The 21,801-nt window shown below is 47.7% G+C and overlaps 1 protein-coding gene across 1 annotated transcript in view; it reads right to left on the reverse strand.

The window, feature by feature from the left end:
• The window catches only part of PAK5 (p21 (RAC1) activated kinase 5), a 107,078-nt gene extending 85,504 nt beyond the window's left edge, over window positions 1-21,574 (reverse strand). The window contains exon 1 of the mRNA XM_056856119.1: window positions 21,529-21,574. The gene's annotated coding sequence lies outside the window, so the exon portion shown is untranslated. The remainder of the gene's footprint in view (window positions 1-21,528) is intronic.
• Between the last annotated feature and the right edge of the window lie 227 nt (window positions 21,575-21,801).

The raw sequence follows: 21,801 nt of genomic DNA on the forward strand, positions 1-21,801 counted from the left end.
TACCGGCCGGCGTGGGACGACAAACCGCCAACTCCGCCGACTCTTCCACCCCTCGCAGACAACGAGGGGAGCTGAGGGAGGGGGCGGGCTCCCAGCGGAACAGCCGGCCGGGAAAGAGGCGCGGGCAGCCGGGGCAGGGAAACAGCCCGGCGCACCCTGCCTAACAGCTGGGCAGGCGGATCCCCACCAGCCTCGAGACGGCCCAGCGCGAGGCGGAGCCTGCCTCTCCCCCCCCTTGCAGCAGCAGACTGGCTGGCCGGCCGCCGCCTCTCCCCGCTGCCTCTGATCCCATCCCCGCTGGGGGGAGAGAGAGAGAGAGAGAGAGGAGGGGAGGCCGGGGGAGGGGGGCGCCGCCTCCCGCTCACCTGCTGGCTCCTCCCACCTGGGGCGCGCTGGAGCCCGGCGGGAGCGCAGAGCCTCTGCCTGGCTGGGCTCGGAAATGCGGAGGAGCCGCATCAGCTGACGGACGGTGGGTGGGGAGGTGGGGAGCCGCACTCAATGGGCCAAAGAGCCGCATGCGGCTCAGGTGCCGCGGTTTGCCAACCACTGGCCTATCCAAATGTCACCTAAAAATGGTTAGATGTACCTGCATTCTGAACAGCGTGCATCTTGGCAATGAGTCTATCAAGTGGAATTTACATCTCTTGAAAAACGAGAGGTCTGTGGGTTTTAACTTTATTTAGCAATACTTCATAAATTGCAGTCAGGATGTTTTTGTTGACGCAGTTGGTACACAATTTCGCAGATTGGAGGCCTACAGAGTTCGGCTTTCTCTGTCTATTCATACTCTCCCTTAAACGGCAACTAAATTAAACTTGCTGCTGACATCTGCACAAAAAGGGAATTCGAATAGTGCAGCGCCGGCACTTCCGTATCTTGCTTAAAAGAATCTACAAGAATTCTAGGTGTCGGGGTGAAACCTGCTACACATTACCATTGGGCAAGGAAGCTTTCTTTATTGTCATGGTGATGTCTGTGAACAGTGTCTATCAAATGTACCCTATGGTCGTAGTTCGAGTGCCAGAGTAGGGAGACCCAGGTTCAAATCCTCGCACTGCCGCACTTGCTGGGGGACCTTGAGCCAGTCGCTGAACTTAAATTATAGGGGGAAGTAGGGACCCCAGCCACCAGGTGGGTCCTGGGGATCCCCCGGAATGACAGCTCATCTACAGAAAACAGATCAGTTCCCCTGGAGAAAATGGATGCTTCTGGGGGTGGGGGGGACTCTGTGGCACTGTAAGAATGTAAGAAAAGCCCTGCTGGATCAGACCAAAGGTCCATCAAGTCCAGCAATCTGTTCACACAGTGGCCAACCAGTTGCCTCCAGGAAGCCCCCAAACAAGACGACTGCACCAGCATTTATCCTGCCTGTATTCCACCGCACCCAAAATAATAGGCATGCTCCTCTGATACTAGAGAGAATAGGTATGCAGCATGACTAGTATCCATTTTGACTAATAGCCACGGATAGCCCTATCTATCCTCCACGAACATGTCCACTCCCCTCTTAAAGCCTTCCAAGTTGGCAGCCATCCCCACATCCTGGGGCAGGGAGTGCCACCATTTAACTATGCCTTGTGTGAAGAAATACTTCCTTTTATCTGTTTTGAATCTCTCACTTTCCAGCTTCATCAGATTCTTCTTTTACGAGAGAGGGAGAAAAGCTTCTCCCTGTCCAGTCTCTCCATACCATGCTTGATTTTATGCACCTCTCTCATGTCTCCCCTCAGCCGCCTTCTTTCCAAGCTAAACAGCCCTAAGCGTCTTAACCGCTCCTCATATGGAAGTTGCTCTAGTCCCCTAATCATTTTGGTCACTTTTTTCTGCACCTTCTCAAGCTCTGCAATATCCCCTTTTAGGCGTGGTGACCAGAACTGTACACAGTATTCCAAATGTGGTCTCACCATAGATTTGTACAAGGGTAGTATGACAGCAGCAGTTTTATTATCTATTCCTTGTCTATGGCCAACATGGAATCTGCCTTTTTCACAGCAGCCACACACTGGGTTGACACCTTCATCGAGCTATCCACTACCACCCCAAAATCCCTTTCTTGGTCCTTCGCTGCCAGCACAGATCCCATCAGTTTACATGTGATTTTTTTGCTCCATTATGCATCCCTTAACACTTGCTCACATTGAATCTCATTTGCCATTTTAATGCCCATTCCTCCAGTTTGAAGAGATCCTTTTGGAGCTCTTCACAGTCCGATTTTGTTTTAACCACCCTAAATAATTTGGTGTCATCTGCAAATTTGGCCACCTCCCTGTTCACCCCCAACTCCAGGTCATTGATGAACAGGTTAAAAAGCACCAGTCCCAAAACTGATGCCTGAGGGACCCCACTGCTCACATCCCTCCATTGGGAGAACTGACCATTTATTCCTACTCTCTGGAGGAGGATTCCCTATCTTTGGGAGATTAGATATACACACACACACACAAGAGAGAGGCCTGAAGGGAGAACTTTTGCTTCCTCCCTCAGGCTAAATATGCACATAACTCCCAGAATGAACAGAAATGGAGAAACAGCGAACAGAAGTTTCTTGCTTGACTAGAGGTGGAAGGAGCTGGAAACTAGAACATATGTGCATTGCATTAATTCAGTTTGCTGTTCTAAAAATATGACAAGGTAGCCAAAACTCATTATCATCTGCTGAACGTGCAATTTCCCTATTTCGGCTTAATTTCAGCCAATTGCTGGTTGTCTCTGTTGAAGAAATAGTATTACGGACAGTGAACTCATTTCAACATCTCCACTTTGGTGGAAGTTTCGTGGCAGAGAACTGTCAACCTGTCAACCACAGCAACTCAAAAATTCTGCCATGTCCCCAAGCCACGAGAGGAAACGTTTCTTCCCAAACTGTCTGTGTTGTTAAAATCTCAGGGGTGTCTTTCATTAGGGCTTTCTTTTTGGCTGGAGTCACGTTAAAAGGGAGACTTCCTGGCAAAGAGACAAGATGTCAACTATTATTGCTGCTTCGGTTTAGCAACAAAATGTGTGATGGACGCAATCATGAGCGTTTCCAAGCTGGTTCGGGTATTTCCAGTTGTGACGTCCAGATCCTGTGAAATAACTGTAAATATTCATCCAGCTCACTGATTGCTGGTCTTGGAGAGCTGTATCGAAACCCCTGGGGCCAGGGGAGTCGGAGCACAGGCAGTGCTTGACGCATTCACTAGCAAGCTGTACGGATCGACTACTGTTTGGTCTGCAATATAAGGAACAGTATTTTTGAGCTCTCATGTATATTCTCCAATTTCTGTTTTCAGGCGATTTCAGAGGGATGAAACTATTTTCTTTAAGAAAATTGTACAAGTGACTCTGTAGTTGCTGCCTCAAGCGTCAATCCCTGCTGTACTCATCCTCCTCTCCCCACTGCCTGGTTTTTCTTCTGAGTTAGTCATAAGGGTGATCCTAAGCAATCTGGGATCACACAGTAAATGGTGCAACATCATAATGTTACCAAGCAAAACAGATTTTGCTATGTGAAGTTGTCACTGAGGACAAATTAAGTCAGGTCCTTGTTCCACAACATTGGTGTCTGCCTCAGCCTTTGGAATGGCGTGTTTCTGCTCCCAGTGCAGCAACTGGGCTCCTTTTTATTTCTATGAGGAAGCTCGATTGTAAGCTAATCATTCCCCTGGTCAGCCAAATCACAGTCAGCTCAGATGAAGGGAGAATTAAGAGTCTCCTCTGGGAAGGGAATGCCCAGATGCCAAAACAGGTAGCCAAATTTTGTACAATAGCATAAAAAGTTCAACCCCTAACATTGGGCAATTGCAATTAGATTAAATCATAATTTGGTCAATTTTAGTCTATTATAAATTATTTGGAAATTTTAATTAGGAATGTTTTTGGTTGAACTGCTATAATTTTTTCCTTTTGTATAAATGACACTTTTTTTTTACTGAAGAAGAAGAGTTGGTTTTTATATGCCGACTTTCTCTACCACTTAAGGAAGAATCAAACTGGCTTACAATCAGCTTCCCTTCCCCTTCTCACAACAGACACCCTGTGAGGGAGGTGGCGCTGAGAGAGCTCTAAGAGAGCTGTGACTAGCCCAAGGTCACCCAGCTGGCTTCATGTTGAGGACTGGTGAAGCCTGTTGGAATATGCAAGGCTGTCATATTAGCTGTGACAGGCAGACTTAGATGGAAGGGATCTAACTGTCAACCATAGGCTGATGCAATGGCCTGGAAAGCCCCTAGGAGGCCTGGTTATACTGGCCAGAGGCTGAGGTGTGGTGTTGCACCTGGAAAGTGACTAAGCATGTACTGCTAACTGATGCCTGGAGGTGGCATTGTATATAAGTGTAAGACTCTGTGAGTCTGTGTCGGGAGTTAAGGTGGAGAGAGTGTGTATATAGCACTGTAAATAAACAACTGCATTTCTATAAGCTCTAGTGGTTCTGGTGGTCATTCCTGGACGTTGGCACAATCTGCCAGCTCTCGCGTCAAAGCCAAGCCGGTTCACCAGATTAGCGTCCACCGCTCATGTGGAGGAGTGGGGAATCAAACCTGGTTCTCCAGATCAGAGTCCACCGCTCCAAACCACCGCTCTTAACCACTGCTGTATTAATAATAAATCTGAATCTGACTCCTTTTTATAAGGACTTGAGGAATGAGTAATCAGATGTAACCAACTCATGTTTTGTTGGTAACTGAATGTTACAGCGTCAAGTAAAACCCAGAAGAGGTGGCAGGACCTCTGTGACTCAGGCCTCCCCTCTTTGTGTCTTCTAACAATAAGTATCTTTTTGTTTTGACGAAGGGATAACCCTCAGACCAGAAGCCAGGGGCCTCGGTGTCTTGCAGTGACCTGGGACAGGAACCCCTTGGATGCCATTATCCTTGACCTATAGACCTCGTGGCTTGAGGGAATGGACGCGGAGCACCGCCCTCAAGCCCTAAAGAAGGCTTGGCTAGGAGGAGCATGAGCTGTACCCCACGTGACGGCTCCGAGCCAGGCTGGCCTCGCCCTAAGATCTTGGATGTGCAAAACAGAGGAGGCCGGACCCTTCTGCATCCCACCAGTGGGCGGAACTGCAATCAGCTCTGGCGGGTTTGGGGCTGTGTGCGCTGTCAGCAATGCTGATTCTATGACCTTAGGCAGATAATGAGAGGGAGGGCACCTTGGCCACCTTCTGGCCATGGACTAGGGAGTCACTGTGTGTGTGTGTGTGTGTTTGTGTGTGTGTGTGTGTGTGTATGTGCGTGCATGTGGGGAGATAGTTTGGAAATTATGACCCTGATGGTCCCTTCCAGCTCTATGATTCCATCTCTCTTGAGCAATAAAAATAAAGTTGGCCCTTTGATTATCCCAACTCTGGTGTCGGCTCTCTTTATTCCACATCCATGGACAATCATTTTTCTGTCTTTCACTTTTATCTTTGTGAGGGGGACATCCAGCTAATCGGCATCTGCCTTTGTCACGGCGGCTGTTCCCCTCTCTCCCCTCTCCCAGCCTTCCTGCCGGAGTTGCCTTGTAATGGCATCCAGCTGGCTCATCTCTTGGGCGACCCCAGCAATTGTTTAGCTGCCCGGTATGTGTGAACAAAATCATACGTCATTGCCATACGTCTTCGTTTGTGTGTGTGTGTGGGGGGGTTGTAAGCAGTCGGGTGCCTCCTCCCTCTAAAGAGTGCCACGAAGGCACGGGGGCCAAAGACTGGCATCAGGGCAAGACACCACCCTCCACAAAATGGATGTCTCTCTCAGAGAGTTCTGGGATCCATCTTGTGGGTCACGCCTGGGCAGGAAGGTGGTTGGCGGCTGAACTTCCCCCCACCCTGGCCCTAAGGTGTGCTTCACTGGACAATGGGGCCAGCTAATCCCCACTGCGTCACCCCTAAGGTGATTAATTAGCGCTCCCCCTTAAATCCCCAGGTACTTCCAAACCGAGCCTTGGCAACCCTATCTGGACCCAATCCCAAATACTTGAACAGTCGTAATGCTCCTTTTGCAAGAATTATATCACCTTTGTAAACATTCTGCTCACCATAAACAGTGGTATTCCAAGCCAAGATAAGCTTTCCATAAATACAGTGGTGCGCATACAGATATATGAGCACACATCTCATGCCCTGAGATATACCTAAGCAAACAGGAAGATTAAACATTGGCCGGGGGTGGGGTGGGGGGTGGGAGGAATGTAAGCCTGAGATTAGAGAGATAATTTTTTCCATTTCATTTCTGGCCCTCTTGGCTGAGATCTAATCTATTTTCTTCGTAGAAATATACTTTCTGCCCTTGAATCATAAACCGTATTATATAATTGTACGTATGTGACAACCTCCAATCTCAGAAACCCTGCGACAGCGTTCCTGTGTTCCGTCAGAGCTGGCTTCTGCCAGGCAGGCAAGGCGTTTGGAGGGGTGACCCCAGAACACGCCTGCCCCGAGACAGTCCAGGGACGGCAGACGAGTTTAATTTCCGGGACAGACGATTCCTGAGGCTTCAGCCTCGGAACTCTCTTTGATACACAAACGAAAGAGATAATGAAAGCAAGATTAAAACAAAACATTGCAGGGGCTTGTTTGAAAGAAGGGGGGGAGGATTGATTGGCTTCTCCAGGTGCCCGTTTTCATTCATTTCATCATTGGGAATATTTCCACCGAAGCTGTGCAAATCAATGGGCCAAAGGGGAAGCGTCATTTGTTACCGCGGGAAACTGGGGTCTCAGCGGCCACCACACAGGAGTCTGGATGTAAAAGCCTTTTCTCACTCTGTTGATGACCCTGAAAAAACACAGTCCCTTAAGTTCACATGGTGGCTTTCGTACGGGAGAGCCACACTGAGTTCCCAGGATCTAGTTTCGAATGTTAAAAAGTCACTGTGGGGTAAGCGTGTGCAATCTGGGTACAGCCCATGGCACAGGGTGGGGGAGGCTTTTAACTCTTCCCCCTCACCCCATTCCAACAACAGAAATCACCCGCCATGCACACGTGCATCCACCCCAGCCATACTGCGCTCTGTTTTTGCAAGCAGCTGTTCTTAAGAACATAAGAAAAGCCCTGCTGGATCAGACCCAGGCCCATAAAGTCCAGCAGTCTGTTCACACTGTGGCCAACCAGGGGCCTCCAGGAAGCCCCCAAACAAGACGACCGCAGCATCATTATCCTGCCTGTGTTCTACAGCACCTAATATGCTAGGCCTGCTCCTCTGATGCTGGAGAGAATAGGTATGCATCATGACTACTATCCATTTATGCTGTTCTTAAGTTTCAGCAATTCTCCAGGGCATTTGGGCATTTCTGAGTAACAGCTAAAGATGTACATCAAACACATTTAATGGAATTTGGGCGTTTGTTTTGTTTTGTTGCAGAAACTGGAGAGTTGTGGGCCGGGGAATGGAGGCAGAAGGAAGATAAGGGGCCTGTCATTGCTGTATACAAATGGCTCAAAACTCTCTGGTCTTTGCTGGCTGTGGGTGGGGGGGGGGGAGACTGTCAGGTAGGCACATCATAGCTGCCCTGCAACTTGCAGGGCCATCCTAAGCAGAGCTGCACCCTTCTAAGTCCACAGAAATCAACGGGTGTCGACAAGCAGAGCTTCACTTAGGATGGCACTGTTGATTATGCAGTTTGACACTTCACAACTGCAAGGCATGTTCCTTTAAAGAGCAGGACCGCGAACTTAATCCTGGATTTGGATGAAGGCAGAAACCGCACAAACCTGATCTAAACAAAGATGCTGTGTATGTGCCTGATGTGATTTTATCACAGCGCTGTGCAGATTAACTAGGTACGGCAATCCCCAAAGGCAAATGAAGCCTATTAGGATAAGAATTTCCTGCACTAATTGATCCTGGCCTATTAGGGATCACTCCAAAAATCAAAAAGTTGAAAGAAGGAACTCTTATTAGCTTTTGTTTAGGGTTGACAGGCCACAGCCGGCAACCCTCGGGAGCAAGCCGGGAGTGGGGACTAGTGCACAAGGGTGATTAAAAAAAAAACAAACAGGAAATGACATCACAACCACTGGTAAAAACTGGAAGTGAAATCATGGGACACTCTAGGATTTACAAAAACTCTATAGTAAAACCACAGAGTTGCAAATCCTAGAGCATCAATGATGTTACTACCAGTTTGAACCAGAAGTGGTGTCAACTTGGCACCACAATGCCAGCACATACCCCAGCCTCCCCTATTTTCTCCTACCAGCGCTTCAGGCTTCTGAGAGCAAAGCACCAGGTTGTCAAGTGGTCTCCTGCTATAGTCCGAAACTTGGCAATGCTACTTCTACGGGTTGCTTTATTCAGAAACTGACTCTCTCACCCCTCAATTTCCTGTCACTTTCTCCAACAAGATTTCACAGGTGGGTAGGATAACAATGTAATCCTCCACAGAGTTATTCCAGTTTAAGGCTATTGGCTGCAGTGGCTTAGACTGGAATAACTCAGCCTAGGACTGCACTGTAAATCATTCAGGAGCCCCTACAAAACAAGCGAACACCAGACTCAGTTTCCTTTGAGCACCTGTAAGTATAAAGGTAAAGGTCCCCTGTGCAAGCACCGGGTCATTACTGACCATGGGGTGATGTCACATCTCGACGTTTCCAAGGCAGACTTTGTTTGCGGGGTGGTTTGGCATTGCCTTCCCCAGTCATCGTTCCTTTACCCCCAGCAAGCCGGGTCCTCATTTCACTGACCTCGGAAGGATGGAAGGCTGAGTCAACCTTGAGCCGGCTACCCGAAACCGACTCCCATCGGGATCGAACTCAGGTTGCGAGCAGAGCTTTTGACTGCAGTGCTGCAGCTGACCGCTCTGCGCCACTTTGGGACTCCTACCTGTAAGTGTACCTGCCACAATAAAAGGCCTAGAGACAGAGCAGCTCCTGGCAAACTGAATCAACCACCGGCTCCCTCTGAGCCGGACAATGAAGGCACAGCCAAGAGCCGCTTCTCTGTTTGCTGCGTACTGACACTGATTGACAGATGCACAGAGAGGAGATCAGAGGCCTGATTATTCCCCCCCCCCTCCGCTGCCCCGGCCACCCTTCATCTCTCAGAGAAAAACTGATTACGGTTGTGCAATACACTTACAGGTCTGCATCAAACAATTCCTTTCAAAAACAACAGAGATATGCATGATAGTTTTGGACCCACTGAGGACGGAGACAAATAGGCAGGAGCCTGATAAACCCGAGAGACCGCCTGAGTGTTCTGCAAAGGAGAGCCACAGAGAACTCATTTTTCAGTTCATCTTCAGAAAATAAGAGTGCTGGAAACCTCCACACTGAGTGGTCCAGGGATCCACCCCACACCCCGTTCCTTTGCAAGTCTGTCAGTCTTCTGTTGCATGTCACGAAAATTAAAATTTATATGTAGATCAAAGAAATTAAAGAAAACCAGGGTTCTTTCTGTGACGGTGCTCATCACTATGGAGTACCAGCACCTTTTCCCAGGGCTGTCCCAAGCCCTGACTGTCATGCGACGACCCACCCCATTCCACCGGAGAAAGAGAGCAGACCCTCGAGACCGCGCTACTGGGGAATGGGTAGAAACCAGTCCTCCTTCATTGATGTGTATTATTTCCCCCCACAAAAAAGCACTGGGTATAACATAAAAGAGAGCCAGCACGGTGTAAGGGGTTAGCGTGTCGGACTAGGATCTGGGAGACCCGTGTTCGAATCCCCATTCTGCCATGGAAGCTTGCTGGGTGAACTTGGGCCTGTCACACATTCTCAGCCTAATCTACCTCACAGGGTTGTTGTGAGGATAAAACAAAGGAGAGGAGAACTATGTAAGCCACGTTGGATCTCTACAGGGGAGAAGAGTGTGATATAAATGAAGTAAATAAAGTAAGTAATAAATAAAAAACCTCCTTCCCTGGAGGTTTTTAAGCAGATTGGGGTTGATGCTGTTGGGAAGTGGTTTTTAAAAAAAATTATGTGTGTGTGTGTGTGTGTGTGTGTGTGTGTAATTCACAGTGGGTCGCCGTGTTAGTCTGTCTGCAGTAGTAGAAAAGAGCAAGAGTCCAGTAGCACCTTAAAGACTAACAAAAATATTTTCTGGCAGGGTATGAGCTTTCGTGAGCCACAGCTCACTTCTTCAGATACTGTGTGTGTGTGTGTGTGTGTGTGTACATACACACACAGAATATAAAAAGCTAAGACTACAGAAAAGAAAAACAGATTAATAAATGGAGCTTTTTCTTGTTCCCCCACAATATTGTGGTGCGTTGGTGCACCATTCTGTGGAATGTACACAGACCAGGCAAAACAGAATTTCACAACCCAACAATTTAAGATTGCAAAATACACTGAACTTTTAATACTTAAAAAGTCTAAACGAAAAGGAAGTACAGTTAGAAATGCTTATCTCTAAAGAGCTATGGTTTGGAATTAGCCAGTTCCTGACATGGGCCCACTGAAAAATGGTGGGGGAGAGCGCACAAAACCTCCTTCTGTTGCTCTATCCAGGCCCCGATGGTCTACTCTGACTGGGCAGGGTCTCTGCAGGCAGAGAGGCACCCCACATCGCCCCATCATTTTATCTGGAGATGCTTCTGGGGACTGAACCCGGGACCTTCCGCCTACCAAGCAGATGCTCTGCCACTGAGCTACAGCTGTGTCCCAAAAACTCTTTTCATCAGTGGCGATGGGCAGGCCTGTTTTCAACAGAGCAGAAATGCATCCTGATCAGAATTATTTGCAAAAGACAGAACCGCATAATTCCATGACAGACGGGTGGTAAACAGGGGGCCTGTGGGCAGGTCCTTCTGTTTGCCTTCTAGAAATGGATTTTTTTTAAAAAACAAAGCCACAATAGAAACTCAAACCTTTTCCAATGGTGACATATCCAACATTCCAGCTGGCTTATTAGTTACTAAGGGCGTCCTGGTTTTATTTGAAATGTCACTTTGATTTTTTTTTAAATTAGGATTATGATGGAGGTTGAAAACAGGCCAAACATTTCAGAAAGCTTATGAGAATCCAGAGATGCAGAAAGGGCAGTTCTGAGCCGAGCTGCCTCCTTCTAAGACCACTGACTTCAATGGTCTTAGAAGGGGGTAACTCTAGAAAGGATTTCCCTGTAAGGTTGGCTCTTATAGTTTCCTCCCTTGGCTTTTACGATGCAGTCCTCCGCCACTAGGTAGAAAAGGACCGAACTCTGTCAAATAAGGCTTCGCTGCACAAGCTGAAGGATTGCATAGTTTCCAATCATAGGATCATTTCTACGTTTGCCTGTATTTGTAATGATTTGATCTTCTGAAAACACGAAGAGGGAGAGGTCGACAGGAGCCGGAATCTTCTGATCCCTCTGTGAATTTTATGAGCCAAACATTAGATATTCATCATCTATTTATCATCTGGTCATATCTGAAAACGGGGATTTGACAGCCTTTGATATCTGACATCCGGTATTTTACTTGTGACAGTATGTGAAGTTTTTTGTTTCATTTTTTAAAAAAGTATGAGCAGTCTAATCACATGAGGCACTTAAAGAATAATTATTTAACAGACAACAGTCTTTTAGTAGAAAAGAGCAAGAGTCCAGAAGCACCTTAAAGACTAACAACGTTTCTGGCAGGGGGTGAGCTTTCGTGAGCCACGGATCCCTTCTTCAGATACAGACTTTTTAAAATTCACTATTGCCTATTCATTAGAATTTTATAGTAGTGTAGTGGTTAAGAGCGAAGGTGTAGTGGTTAAGAGCAGAGGACTCTAATCTGGAGAACGGGGTTGGTTTCCCCACTCCTGCACATGAAGCCTGCTGGGTGACCTTGGGCTAGTCACAGTTCTCTCCAAACTCTCTCAGCCCCACCTACCTCACAAGGTAGCTGTTGTGGGGAAGGGAAGGAGACTGTAAGCCGGGTTGATTCTCCTTAAAAGGTAGAGAAAGTCAGCATATAAAAACCAACTCTTCTTCTTCCGCTGCTGCTAACACTTCTGCCCATATGACAGGCTCCTGGAAAAACACGTGTCTTGCAGAAGTGTGGCAGCAGGGGAAGCGGGCACAACTGCCAGGAATCCCATTCCACTCCAAACAGTGGTGGCAGAAATTCTTTTTAAAAAATGCAGCATTACACACAACGCTACATCACCTCCAGTTTAAAAAAACGGAAGGGACCATAAGGTAGCTCTAGGAATTGCTGGAAATTCTATGGCAAACCATAGAGTTTCCAGCAATTCCTAGAGCTCCATGGCATTGCAACCCCCTCCCGCATATTCCCGCCAAGAACCCTGTCGCCAGTTGCCTGGCACTGCCAGGCAACCCTAGCCAAAGCAGAGAACTGCCTCCGCAGTGGCTGGAAAGAGATGTCACAGGATCCAAGTCAAGGAGAGCGTTTGCCTCTACATTAATGGGAGCGGAGGGATTGAATTTTACCAGGAAAAAAGCACCATCTCATACCTAGTTAGGTCCAAGGGGAGCAAATGCTTTGGATCCTACCCTAGATCTTCTCTGGAGGGAACAAAACAAGGGCATTTACTTTTGACAGGGAAATGAGAAAGCGAACTGCAGTTTTCCTCAGCACCTTGGGAAATCTAAATGCTAATAGCAGGAAGTAAACAGAGTCCATTCCAGCAGCGGCAGCATCATGCCAGCCAAATGCTCAGCGGACCGCAGACTACAGCCTTACAGAGTGTTGATTATGAAACAACGCCATGATAAAAACAAAAACTGGTGGCGCCCGACGTTCACTGACAATCACAGGAGAGTAGCCCTCAAGCAAGCAAACAGCGTGGATCTGGCTGGTGGGGCATTTTGTTGTATTTAAGGAAATATCTGTTGGAGGAGACAGAATTAAATGAGCAGAAGTGAAATGTGGAAGAAATGGTTGCAACCCAGCTCTGATTATGTGTGATTCCCCTGTAAGCTATCCTAGGTTCAGGAAGGGGTGAGTCAGGGGGTGAAGTCCTCTCTGTTCACCTTAGAACAGGTTCAGGTGCAACAAGATTTCTGTGAGTTCTCTTCCTGCTTGTTACATTACGACATCAGATGCATGCATCCCCCACACCCGGGATATGTAGGAAAGAAAAATAGGTTCTTCTGGGTAAGATTTTTTAAAATTAGTTTTTAATCGTTTAAAAAAATTTCTACTTGAACTGAAGTATTCCTGTGCTCTAGTGCAGAGGGGTAGAAAAGTTTAACATTTTTATGAATGCTGATTTTACAAAAAAACAAAGCATTCTTGAAAGAGAGTCAGGTAGGGGTCTATGCCAATTTTTTTTCTTCATATTAATTTCAGGATGGGCATGGAGTAGGGGTCACTGGGGTGTGGTCATCACCCCCCCTCCCGGGAAGCAGGAGCAGGGTGGAAGGACAGGAGTGAGAGAAAGGGAGCATGCTGGCAAACAGCTGTTTTATGGTGCATGCCCCCTTTAACTTTTAAAGGGCCATTATTTTCTATGGGACTATACCCAGCAAAGGAGGCTAGGGCTACTCCTGTAGGAAATAATGGCCCTTGATTTTAAAAGGCATATGCACCGCCAGAGAACTGTTGGATGGGCATGCTTCCTCTCCCCTTCCCCATGTTCCTGTATGTCCTGGTACCCAAAAAACCTCTGAAATTCCAAAGGGATAAATGATTTTTACTCCTGGGCCTTCGGGAGTGTTTTCACTCATTTTGGATATCCCCGAGATGACCCGAAACAGCTAATTTCAGGTGTAATTTTGGCCTGGGTATCTCCGAATGCACACCCCTAGAGTCATGCAAAATGCTTCATTCTGGGCTAGTTTGACTGTTTATGTTCTCTCAGCCATTGTGGACTCACCCGTTTTTAATCCAGACACAAGTTGGCGTTCACAACTCCAGTTGCTCTGAATTCACTGTCATTCTGTAGCTGGCATCTGTAAACAACCACACTACGTGAACACTCCATTGTGGTTCGTAGCCTTGGGTAATTTGGATATTATACTTTAGCAGCTGATAATTTTACAAAAACCCACAAAACAAATCCGCAAACATTTTCTATTACTCATGCCCTTTTCTCTGTGAAGCGATACACATTCCCTTAATTTCATTTGACAACTGAAAGAGGAGAAACGATTCCAAATAACAAATGGCTCTTCCCTTCCCTTGTAGCAAGGCTAGGGAGACTTAATGAAACATCAGCAATGAGACAAAACAAGCATACCTAGGAGATACTGCGGGTTCGGTTCCAGACCACCGCAATAAAGCAAATAGACCGATAAAGCGAGCTACACAAATTTTTTGGTTTCCCAGTGCATAAAATAATTATGTTTACACTATACTGTAGAATCATAGAGTTGGAAGGGACCACCAGGGTCATCTAGTCCAACCCACAATGCAGGAAATCCACAACTACCTCCCCCCTTCACCCCCAGTGACCCCTACTCCATGCCCAGAAGATGGCCAAGATGCCCTCCCTCTCATCATCTGCGTAAGGTCACAGAATCAGGGTTGCTGACAGATGGCCATCTAGCCTCTTCTTAAAAAACTCCAGGGAAGGAGCGTTTACCACCTCCCGAGGAAGCCTGTTCCACTGAGGAACCGCTCCAACTGTTAGAAACTTTCCCCTAATGTCTAGATGGAAACTCTTTTGATTTAATTTCAACCCGTTGGTTCTGGTTGGACCTTGTGGGGCAACAGAAAACAACTGTAGTCTATCAATGTGCAATTAGCATTAGGTCTTTAAAAAATAATGTGCCTTAATAATAATGAAAACGTTTGAAATATTGCGAGAATTACCAAAATGTGAAACAGAGACACAAAATGAGCACATGCTGTTAGGAAAATGGTGCAGTTAGAATTGCTCGAAAACGCAATATCTGCGAAGCGCAACAAAACAAATATTGCAATAAAGTGAGTCACATGAATGTTTTTGTTTTCTGGTGCATATAAAAGTTATGTTTACACTATACTGTAATCCAGCAGTTCCCAAACTGTGCTCCACGGAGCACTTGATACGCCGCAAAATATCTCCTAGTGCTCCGTGAAAAGATTGGAAAGAAAAATACTATTGTCATTTGGTTTAGTATACAGGTGCTAGGTGAAAATTGGTGCCCCGTGACGAATTTCTCTCCTGAAAAGTGCTTCATGACTCAAAAAGTTTGGGAACAGCTGCTGTAGTCTATTAATTGCACGATAGCATTATGTCTAAAAAATGTACTGTAATAATAATGAAAACATTGTCGAAGGCTTTCACGGTCAGAGTTTATCGGTTCTTGTAGGTTATCCGGGCTGTGTGACCGTGGTCTTGGTATTTTCTTTCCTGACGTTTCGCCAGCAGCTGTGGCAGGCATCTTCAGAGGAGTAACATTGAAGGACAGTGTCTCTCAGAGAGAGAGACTGTAATCCAGCAGTTCCCAAACTGTGCTCCACGGAGCACTTGGTACTCCGCAAAACACTGAAGGACAGAGACCCTGTCCTTCAGTGTTACTCCTCTGAAGATGCCGGCCACAGCTGCTGGCGAAACATCAGGAAAGAAAATACCAAGACCACGGTCACACAGCCCGGATAACCCACAAGAACCAATAATGAAAACATTTGAAATATTGCGAGAATTACCAAAATGTGACACAGAGAAACGAAGCGAGCACATGCTGTTGGGGAAATGGTACCAGCAGAATTGTTTGAATATGCAATATCTGCAATGTGCAATAGAGTGAAGCGCAATAAAACGAGGTATGCCTGTGTCCGCATGTTATTTCTGTACCTGGAAAACAATAAGCACTAAAAGCCCCTTTCCCCGTGACAGAGAGCAGGATCTATGTGCACCATCTCACCTCGCCTTGGAAACCTCATGACGAGTTGCCCTAAATCAGATACAACTTGACAGCGCACTTTCCTCCACCACCACTTCTGAGTGGGGGGAAACATTCCCAGCTACTTCCTCCCCCAGGTTAGCCCGATCTTGTCAGATCTCGGAAGCTAACTTGGATAAAGCCCTGTTAAGTACTTGGATGGGAGACCACCAAGGAAGTCCAGGGTTGCTTTGCAGAGGCAGGCCATGGCAAACCACCTCCCAATGTCTCTTGCCTTGAAAAAGCCAGCTGCAGCTTGACAGCACTTTCCACCACCATTTCATAGAATTATAGAGTTGGAAGGGACCACAAGGGTCACCTAGTTCAACCCCCTGCACAATGCAGGAAACCCACAACTACCTCCCCCCTACACCCCCCAGCGACCTCCACTCCGTGTCCAGAAGATGGCCAAGATGCCCTCCCTCTCATCATCTGCCTAAGATCATAGAATCAGCATTGCTGACAGATGGCCATCTAGCCTCTTCTTAAAAACCTCCAGGGAAGGAGCGCTTACCACCTCCCGAGGAAGCCTGTTCCACTGAGGAACTGCTCTAACTGTTAGAAAATTCTTCCTAATGTCTAGATGGAAACTCTTTTGATTTAATTTCAACCCACTGGTTCTGGTCTGACCTTGTGGGGCAACAGAAAACCAAACCAAACAACTGTTGAAGGCATGACATATCACAATGCTGAAGGTGGGTTATGAGGTAGTAGACAGTGTAGTACAAGGTCGGTGACACATGCAATAATAGAGCAACAGACTAGCATCCTAGGATATGTCTAATTTCAGAACTGATTCATAGAGTGTGGATAATTTGATATGCAAAACAGAGCTAGGGACAGATAAGGGATATTTCTCTACAATTCTGAAAGAAGTCCCAAGTTACTGAAAAATCTGAAATCTAAAAGGAATCAGGAAATTAACACTCCACGAAACAATACAAACAATGTCTGTAGCCTTAAGAAAAGAACGCCCACTGAGCTCTCAATGGCCATTTTGGAGGTTGCTAGGCACTGAGCCTTCCAAGCTTTGGTTTCTCTACCTTGGAGGCCTGGAAAAGGTTCCATCCACCTCCCCTCCATCTTCTGATGAAGAAGGACTTGCTACAGACAAGCCCGGAGGGGAGGGGAGGCGGGAGAGCCGAAGACAGGGGTTGGCTCAGGCTGGTAAAGGTAGGTTGATGGTTGGGTGGGAAGGAGAGAAGCAGGAGAGGGGAGAGGCCAGAGGGGCTGCCCAGGAAGGGAAAGAGAAAAGAGTGGGGGAGGGCAATACAGGGGAAAATGAGATCCCCCCCTCTTCTGCCACCACACGTTTTTGTGGGCCGCCCCGCTTGTTCCTTCAGGAGAGCAACTTCTGATTTGACTATAAATCTATTCCTCTTTCAAGTTCTGCACATCACCTTTCAGCTCGAGAAATCACGGCAGAGAGAAATTATTTAGTCCTGCACAAACCACGCTTGATCGTACACGAGCAGAGCTCTGAGATCTGCACAACCCGAATCACTCGCTGAAAAGGTGAGGCGGCGGCGAGCTCCGGCTCAGACCCAGAAACTGTTTCAAGGTGCCCCCGTTCAAAAGGCCTTTCGATGGGAGGGTCCCCTCGCAGCTGAGGAAGGAGCTGCTCACGGCTGCGCTATCATGGGGTGGTTTCGACTGGTTTTCCATCGCTGCAGAGCCAGTGACTACGGGGCTTCTGAAGCCATCTTGCATTGCCCCTGACGGTGGGAAAGGCAGGGCGTAAAGTTTCGAGGAAATACATGAAATGAAATTGAAATACAGAATGTTTATTGCTTTGTAAAAACAAAAAACAGTACCACAGATTTTCTAATGTTCTGGGATATGTCTGGATTGACCTGCTGGCCTGCCCATCGGTACTAAGATACACAAATCTCCGTCTTGGCAGGAAATGGAATTCACACATCGGAGTTGGTAGCAGGAGTGGGACACCCACCTTCAGTCTGCTTGTACCTTTCCAAGAGGCAGAAGGGAGGGTGGGGCTGGCAAACCGATTCAGTCCGTTACCTCAAGTTAGACTGGGCAGCTTGTTAAAAAGAGGCACCCAGAAGGCCACTTGACGTAGCCAACAGACTCGCAGTGTAATCTTATGCAGATCCAGATATATTTGCAGCTATGTGGATATTATAGCTATTGCAGTGTGAACCACAGTGCAATCCTGAGCAAAGTTATACTCTTCGGAGGAGGAGGAGTTTGTTTTTATATACAGACTTTCTCTACCTTTTAAGGAGAATCAAACCAGCTTACAATGACCTTTCCTTCCTCTCCCCATAACAGACATCTTGTGAAATAGGTGGGGCTGAGAGAGTTCGGAGAGAACTGTGACTAGTCCAAGGTCACCCAGCTGATTTCATGTGTAGGAGGTGTGGAGAAACCAACCCGGTTCTCCAGATTCGAGGCCACCGTTCATGTGGAGGAGTGGGGAATCAAATCCAGTTCTCCAGATTAGAGTCCACTGCTCCTAACTACTACGCCACGCTGGCTCTCAGGGGATGGCCAAGAGTCTTCCCCAATGTGCCAACTAGTGTATCCCTGGTATCTTTGCCGGTCAGTGAAACAGTGCATGGAAGTAGGGCTGTTGGGGGAAAAAATTGGTATAATTCGGATTCGGGTTTAATGGCCTCCCCCCCCCCCAGGAAATCCCGAAACCCAAATTCCCCTATACAGGTATAGGTAGGAATTCAGGTTTAAATTCAGGATTCCCTAATAATTTGGCCATCAATGCCATTTAAACACATTTGTGGTTTTCCGCGGCTCGGGGGGGGGCATTTTTGCAGGTAGAGGTCCCAAATTTTCAGGGTAGCTTGAAGGGACTCTCCTTGCAAGAACCCCCACGTTTGGTGAAGTTTGGATCAGGGGGTCCGATGTTATGGGGTATGGAAGGGGTCTCCCCCATTCCCCCCATTAGAAAGCATTGGAGCCGGCTCCAATGGGACCTCTACCTGCAAAAATGCCCCCCCAGGAGCTGTGCAAAAAACATTCCCTATGCATCTCAATGGTGGCAACAGCTCCTGGGGGGGCATTTTTACAGGTAGAGTCCCCAAACATTCAGGGAAGCTAGAAGGGACTCTCCTTGCAAGAACCTCCAAGTTTGGTAAAGATTGGGTCAAGGGGTCCAGAGTTATGGGGTCTGGAAGGGGTCACCCCCATCCTCCTCCATTCAAATGCATTGGCAAAGTGGCTGCGTTCACACTCTTTAATGTGATGTTTGCAATGTATCTGAATGGAGAAGCAGGGCTTTAAAAGTTGGGTAACTTCACCCCACACCTCCATAGACAAAGTGTATCACATTGCGTCTCTATGAAGGCACCAGGTGAACTTTCCCACCCAGTTTTTAAGCCCAGCTTCTCCATTCAGATAGATTGTTAACATCATATTAAAGAGTCTGCCAATGCATTTGAATGGAGAATGGGGGTGACCCTTCCAGACCCCATACCTTCGGACCCCCTGACCCAATCTTTACCAAACTTGGGGGTTCTTGCAAGGAGAGTCCCTTCTAGCTACCCTGAAAATTTGGGACCTCTACCTGCAAAAATGCCCCTGCAGGAGCCATGGAAAGCTGGATATTTGAGAATGGCAAATTTGGCTTTGCCAACCTCTCAGATTTTGCTGATTCAGTATACCCGAACCAGAAATTTCCCGAATCTGCATTTATTCAGTATTTTTCCGGTTCGGTTTTTACTGAATCAACAGCCCTACATGGAAGGAGAAGGTGGAAGCCCTTCTCCATGCACATCATGATCCTGATCCAAACTTGGCACTACATGAGCAAGAACTGAGGAGAACCCACACTTCACACCTGAGGTTCCATCTACACCTTACAAAGCACAGGAGTTCGTTGGGGAATTACACAAGGGTTTTGCATCACAGGTGTGATGGGAGTTGTGTGCTTCCCAGACGCGCTCTGGCTTTTTTCTGATGAGGCCAGAGTATGCTGGGAGAAGCAACTGCAGTTTTTCTCCCCTCCCCCCCCCCTGTTTTCACATCCTCAAATTGACCCAGGGAGCTGCTACTGGCTCTGTTGTGAAAATCGCATTACGTGGCTACACAAAGGTTTCACAATAGTGGATCCATGGGGCAGTGTGAGGACACAAAGACAGCAAGCGGGGGGGCTATGGCTGCTCCCCCTAGAGGTTTGTGGTGACAAGCAGAAAACAGCGGGTGTGGGGGCACCGGATGGGCATTGCATGTCCAAAACAAAGTCCTTGTGTTGTTTCCCAACAAACAGCAGGGCATTGCAATCGGTAGGCAGAGCCTGATTGTGACACTTGGCCCCTCGTGGGGACCCCCAGATCCAACCCGTGAACTGCATTATGTGTGAATTGGCACCAGGTATGCTTCTGCTTTGGATGGCAGCATCAGTGGGCCAGCACCAAAGAAACAGCCTGTCAGGCAACGGAGGGAAAGTGGACCTGGGGCCTCAGGTGGTGATCGGATGGATCCCCCACAGGTCTGTGCAGAAGTGAGGCCCCCCCCCCCGGCGTCTCAAGTGCCCGTCAGCACCATCTTCAAGATCTACTCATGCCGACGGAATCCAGTATAACTACACATTGTTGTGTTTCAGCAATTTTATTATTGCATGCCCATAATCTGAGCGTCAGTGGCCAGAGCAGGACAGTCACAGCACTGGCTTCTACGATCGCTGGGATTAACTCTGCCGAGAGAGGAATCCGTTACTTGCTTTGCTTGCACTCCACTAAGCTTCGGCAGCCCCAGTCTGGGGCTTTCAGAGCGGCCCACGGCTGCATTCATCGCATGTGCTCAGTGCCTTTGTGCACCTGAACATTCGAGCACAATGGCCTCTGCAAAAAGAACCGCGGGTTTTCACCAGCAAGCTCTGCAGAACTATTGCCGGATTGCACCTACCCTTCCCTGCCTCATCCGCACAGTAATCAATAGGAAAGACATTTGTCGCTTTCCAGGCTAGGATCCCCCACTTTCCTGATGGTTTTGCTGCTGCTTAAGGAAGAGGCTTTGGACACTTCAGAGAGCTTGCTTGAGATCATCACAGGCAACGCCTTTGACTTGGTAGATCAGTCCCTGGCCTCTACCCAGCCACACAGTAACTCTGACAGAGGAGACTGTGATGTCCACCAATTCCCTTCTTCTACAGCAGACCACTAATTTCCCACCATGCTGTTCTTCAGGGCCCACTCAACCCAGGAACAAAAAAGGGGGGGAGTTGTAGCAAGGAGAGCCAGCAGAAAAGTCCTGCTGCAGTCCACAGGTGGTTGGATGCCCACCACTAACCGAATGGCAGGTCTTGGGGACACACTGCCTTCAATCTCATCTAGGTTGCCAGATGTGCAAGGATCTGGTAGGAAACCACTGCATTTGGGCTGCTGCAGCAAGGGGCAACCAGTGGAAATCTCCCCCCTTTTCTTGAGCCTGCAGAAATCTGGGTGGGGGGATTCAGCCCGGAATACCCAATACTTGTGCACACCTTCTTCCAGGATACTGGTGGTTAAGACACATCTGAGTAAGGGGATGGGTTGCACAACCACCTACTTGAGAAAACTGAGATCAGTGCAGGCTTGGTAAGGGATTATGCCTCCTCCGTGAGACAGAGGTGCGAGGGCAAATTCTGCTCAAAAAACATTGGTAGGCCGGCAGGTGGTTAGAAAGAAGGTGAGTGCCCGCGCACGCAATGCTCACCAACAGTTCACTCCAAACACTGTTTTGCAAAGAAACATGAGCCTCAAAAAGCTGTGCTTCTTTTAGTTGGACCTCACACTGCCGCACAACCATTTTCTCCTCCAAAACCTTCTTAGAAGCCAAGGGATAAAAGTAACTGACTTACCTCAATCAACCAAAAGGCAAGCGTTTCAAGATCCCTGCTCTTGATCTCCCGCATCCATGCTTCGGGATCCTCTTCAGAGTGGTTCCATCTGAAAGGGAGAATAAATCACCACGATATTACACGGGGGGAAATTAAGAAGGAGGAAACACAACAGTGGGTTCTCGGGTACATCTGACAACTGTAGAAAAGAGCAGCAGCATCTTAGACTAACAAAGTTCCTGGCAGGGTAGGAGCTTTTGTGAGCCGCAGCTCACTTGTACCTGAAGCTAAAGT

The sequence above is a fragment of the Euleptes europaea genome, chromosome 10 (assembly GCF_029931775.1).
Source record: "Euleptes europaea isolate rEulEur1 chromosome 10, rEulEur1.hap1, whole genome shotgun sequence".
Taxonomy (NCBI): Eukaryota; Metazoa; Chordata; class Lepidosauria; order Squamata; family Sphaerodactylidae; genus Euleptes; species Euleptes europaea.